This window comes from Myotis brandtii, unplaced genomic scaffold, assembly GCF_000412655.1.
Source record: "Myotis brandtii unplaced genomic scaffold, ASM41265v1 scaffold259, whole genome shotgun sequence".
NCBI lineage: Eukaryota > Metazoa > Chordata > Mammalia > Chiroptera > Vespertilionidae > Myotis > Myotis brandtii.
This window is the reverse complement of record NW_005359840.1, coordinates 2,537,173-2,542,572: the sequence shown is the minus strand read 5'-3', so window position 1 is coordinate 2,542,572 and position 5,400 is coordinate 2,537,173. Positions and strand designations below refer to the sequence as shown.

Below are 5,400 nucleotides of genomic sequence, written 5' to 3'. Positions count from 1 at the left end.
CAAGAACCTACAACCAAGATTACTTTACCCAGCAAAGCTATCATTCAGAATTGAAGGTCAGATAAAGAGCTTCACAGATAAGAAAAAGCTAAAGGAGTTCATCACCACCAAACCAGTATTATATGAAATGCTGAAAGGTATTCTTTAAAAAGAGGAAAAAGAAGAAAAAGGTAAAGATAAAAATTATGAACAACAAATACATATCTATCAACAAGTGAATCTAAAAATCAAGTGAATAAAAAATCTGATGAACAGAATAAACTGGTGAATATAATAGAATCAGTGGCATAGAAAGGGAGTGAACTGACAATTCTTGCGGGGAAAGGGGTGTGGGGGTGCGGGAAGAGACTGGACAAAAATTGTACACCTATGGATGAGGACAGTGTGTGGGGGGGTGAGGGCAAAGGGTGGGGTGGGAACCGGGTGGAGGGGAGCTATGGGGGAAAAAAAGAGGAACAACTGTAATCTGAACAATAAAGATTAAAAAAATAAATAAAATAAAATCCTAATTCAAAGTTCCTAATTCTAAGACCCCTCTGTCTCTAAGAGGCATGGCCACTGATCTCTTTGTCTTGAGGTATTATATATCCTGGAGACACTTTCCCTTAATCTGGGACCCCTGTGCTTTCCTCATTGGTCACTTGGCTACACAGTACCAGTTTCAAAGGCCAAAGCCCACGTGGTGCCCCTCTCTTTCCCTTTATTTTGCAACATTCCTCTATCCTCTGTGAAAACGTTTCCTCCCCTCCCCGCCCCTGATATTATGTGACTTTTCTTTATCCTCTGTGAATGTATGTCTTTCTCCTCCCTTATCCTTATCCTGTGGCATTTCTCTGTCCTTCACATATCCATCTTACCTGTTCAGTTTGGAGTTGCTTTTGATCTACCTTATGGCTGCTTTAATACCTAGCAAGCTTATCTTGCCAAGCCTTGAGACTGAAACCACTGTTTTCTCTGCTTAAAGAGTAAAATGGCCTCTTTTTTCCTGTTGTGAGATGTTTTATTACCCCTATTAAAGGCCCGGTGCATGAAATTCGTGCATGGGAGGGGGGTGTCCCTCAGCCCGGCCTGCACCCTCTCTAATACGGGACCCCTCGGGGGATGTCCGACAACTGCCTAATTGCCCTAACTGCACTCCCCTGCCAGCCTGATCACCCCTAACTACCTCTGTCTTGGCCCCACCACCATGACTTTGTCCCAAGGACATCCAGTCTAATTAGCATATTACCTTTTTATTAGTATAGTTGGCTCTCCCAGCTGCTCAGGTCAAGGATGCTTTTGATCTAACTTATGGCTGCTTTAATTTTTCAGGCCAAGATGCCTCTATCCTCTCTGGACCCCTTCCCTTCCTGTCTGCCTAAAATAAGCTAGCTAGCTAACCCTTTTCATTTAGGTCTTCTGTAATTTCTCTCAATACTGTTTAGTAGCTTTTAATATGGAGGTATGTATCTTATGCTAATTTATTCCTTTGTGATTTTTATTTTTAGACACTATGTTAAATTGAATTATTTTATTTTCCAATTGTTTCTCCTAGTACATAAAGTACAATTAAGTTTTGTTTATATAAACCATGTATACTGCAGCTTTGCTAAATTCACTTATTTTGTATATGCCTTAGGATTTTCTATATAAACAATAACACTGGAAAATAGAGGAAACTTTATTTGTTTACATTCTTTTAAAAATTATTGAATTTATTGGGGTGACATTGGTTAATAAAATAATATAGGTTTCAAGTGTGTAATTTTGTAATACATCATCTGTATATTGTATTATGTGTTCACCAGCAAAGTGAAGTCTCCTCTGTCACCATTTAATCCCCTCCTTTATCCTCTTCTACCTCTCTCCAATAGAGGGAGATTTAACTCTTCCTTTCTAATATGTATGCCTTTCTTTTGCTTGCCTCAGTGCAATGGCTAGGACCTCCAGTCAATGTTGAATAAACGTGCTGAGAGCAGGAATCTTTACCTGGTTCCTGATTGTAGAAGAAAAGTTTTTATATTTCACTATTAATAGTATAAAATCTGTATAATATCTCTATATAAAATATTCTATTATACCAGTTTGTCTACCAAGTGACTTTTTGGAAGACATTTTGGTTGCTTCTAGTCTTTGGAAATTATGAATGAAGCTGTTATAACTATTCATGTGTAGGGTTTTGTGTGACCATACATTTTCACCTCATTTGCCTAAATACCTTGGAGTGTGATTACTGGATCATTTGGTAAGACTATATTTAGTCTTGTAAGAAACTGACAAATTGTCTTCCAAAATGGCCATATTGCTGTGCATATCCATCAGCAATGAATGAGTTCCTTTTGCACCACACCCTGTCAGTATTTGGTATTATCAGGTGTTTATTTTTAATTTTTTTATTTTTTTATTTCAGCCTTTTTAATTAGGTGTGTAGTGGTATCTCATCATTTTAATTTATAATTCCATAATGTCTATGATTTTGAGCATATTCTCATATTTGTTTGCAATCATGTTTGGAGAAATATCTATTCAAATATTTTGCCCACTTTTTAATGGGTTGATTGTTTCCTTTTTGTCGAGTTTTAACTATTATTTGTATATTTAGGATATAAGTCCTTTATCACATGTGTCTTTCAAATACTTTCTCCAAGTCTGTGGTTTGTCTTGTCATAATCCTAATGGTGTTTTAGAATACATGTGTTTAATTTTAATGAAGCCCACTTGGCAATTTTTTATTTCGAGTCATAATTTTGCTTTTATTTTCATCTAAAAAGTTATCACCAAACCCATCATCAGCTAGGTTTTCTCTCTTATCTTTTAGGAGTTTTATAGTTTTGGATTTTATGTTTAGGATTATAATTTACTGTGAGTTAATTTTTTGTGTGAAGGCTGTAAATTCTATATCTAGATTCATTTTTTGCATGTGAATGCCATGTTGTTCCAGTACCATTTTTTGAAAGACTATCCTTCTCCATTGAATTGCCTTTGTTCTTTTGTTAAAGATTAGTTGTCTATAGTTGTATAGGTCAATTTCTGAGGTTTCTATTTTGTTTCATTTATCTACATGTCTATTTTTTTAAAAAATTAATATTGAAGCAGTGTCTTTCAAGGAATTGGATAATTTCATCTAAGTTGCCAAACTGTGGACATAATATTTCTTAGTCCATAGGATCAGCAGTGGGCAGTCCCTTTTCATTTTTGAAATTAACAAATAGTGCAATCTCCTTTTCTTGTCCAGTCTGGCTAGAAATTCATCAATTTTGTTGATCTTGTCAAAGAACCAACTTTTGGTTTTGCTGATTTTTCTGTTTTTAATTTCATTTCTTTTCTAATTTTTAAAATATTTTTTCATTGATTTCAGAAAGGAAGGGAGAGAGAGAGATAGAAACATCAATAATGAGAAAGAATCATTGATTGGCTGCCTCCTGCATGCCTCACACTGGGGATCAAGCCTGCAACCTGGGCATGTGCCCTGACCAGGAATTGAACTGTGACCTCCTGGTTCATAGGTTGCCGCTCAACTACTGAGCCATGCCAGCTAGGCTATTTTCTAATTTTTACTTATTTTTTTCTGCTTACTATAGATTTATTTTGCTTTTCTTTCTTTAGTTTTCTATGGTGGATTCATATATATGTATATAAAAAAATCTTTTTTTCCTAATATATACATTTAGTGCTATAAATTTTCCTCTAAACACTGATTTTACTGTATCCCATTCATTTTGATAAGTTGTATTTTCGTTTACTTTAAAATATGTTAAAGTTTCTCTTGATACTTTTTCTTTGACCCATGTGTTATTTAGAAGTGTGTTGTTTAACATCCAAATATTTTGAGATTTTCCAGCTATCTTTCTGTTGTTGATTTCTAGTTTAGTTTCATTCAGTCTATTCTTTTATATTTGTTAAGGTATTCCATGGCTCAAAAGTTGGGCCATGAAACACATGGTGAATGTTCCTTGTTAGCTTGAGAAGAATGTGTAACTCCGTCCTTGACCTCTACTCACTGCCGTTAATTTTTCCTACACTCTATCACAGTCACCTTTTGCCATGATTATCTTCTAGATATTATATTTAATCTTTTATGCTGGATTTTACTCCTACACTGTCCTAGGCACTTTTGCTATCCATATTTGTGGGGTGCTCCTTTGTCAGGAACTGAACCTCCGTGGATGCCGGGTATTAGACAGAGAAGACATGAGAAGTCGTAGGCATATAGAAGAGGCTTTACTGCAGCCCAAGTAGCCATTGCTACCAAGGAGCCATCAGACAAAACAATCCATTGCACACACAGCAGCCCTTGCTAATACACTAGCAAACACAGGAGCCATTACAAACATAGCAGCTGCAGCACAAAACCGTCACATAAAGCACTCCTTTCCTCCACTGGTCAGTAACACCTCTTTTAATCAAATTAGGCAAAAGAGGCTTTTTGCCAAAGAGTGATATCAGTATTTAGGTTACAGAAATGCACACCTGCGCAGTGCATACAGTACAATCGCTGTGTCCTTGCTCAGATTCGTCTTGAACATCTGGTGTACTCTGGAAAGGGCCCTCACACTCAAATTGGCCTTGAACATCGGGCGTAATTTGAGTAGGTTTCCCATAATATTGTCTTATGAGTTGATTTTATTCATTTTTATTTATTATTTAAATGCTGACTGGAGATATATCCCCTACCCAGACCTCTTCCTTGAGCTTCAGATACATATTCAACTGCTTACTGGACATTTCCGCTTCCCTGCTTTGAAAACATCTCAAATATACCAGTGTTTTACATGTCATAGGTGCTCAATAAGTTTATAATGAATGAATGAATAAATGGAGTGATTGCATTATTAATTGTATAAAGTACTTCAGCATTACTTCCTAGATAGATCTCAGGATTTGGCGGTCAGAAAATAATCTATGCTATCATCAATAATTACCAAATAGCAGCCGTAGGAGCTAATATTGAATAAATGATATTTAGTATGGACCAGGGGTTTTGCTAAATAGTGTATATTCAGTGGTAAATATAAGAAATGAGATTTATTGGCAGGTAAATGTAGAAGTTTTTTAAAGACCATTTTTTTCTCTTAATTACTTTGAAATATACACTGAGTGGCCAGATTATTATGACCACCCCATCAGTACTTCATTGGGCCACCTTTTGCCTTCAATACTGCGGCGATTCTTCTTGGCGTTGACTCCACGAGATGTTGAAAGGTGATGTGAGGAATCTGACACCGTGCCTGATGAATAGCACTGTCCAGTTCTGTGAGATTTGATGGTTGTGGAACCAGCTGCCTGATGGCTCTTTTAACTTCGTCCCACAAATGCTCAATTGGATTGAGATCTGGTGATTGTGGGGGCCACCTAAGCAAGGTAAAGTCTCCCTCATGTTCTTGAAACCACTCCTGCACAATACGAGCACCATGGCATGGC

At 36.6% G+C, this 5,400-nt stretch overlaps 1 pseudogene across 1 annotated transcript in view; it reads right to left on the bottom strand.

Annotated features, from left to right (window-relative positions):
* Positions 1–4,704, bottom strand: part of LOC102255591 — an 11,888-nt pseudogene extending 7,184 nt beyond the window's left edge. Inside the window, exon 1 of the transcript XR_001362450.1 lies at positions 4,654–4,704. The product of XR_001362450.1 is annotated as an RNA-binding protein FUS pseudogene (transcript). The remainder of the gene's footprint in view (positions 1–4,653) is intronic.
* Between the last annotated feature and the right edge of the window lie 696 nt (positions 4,705–5,400).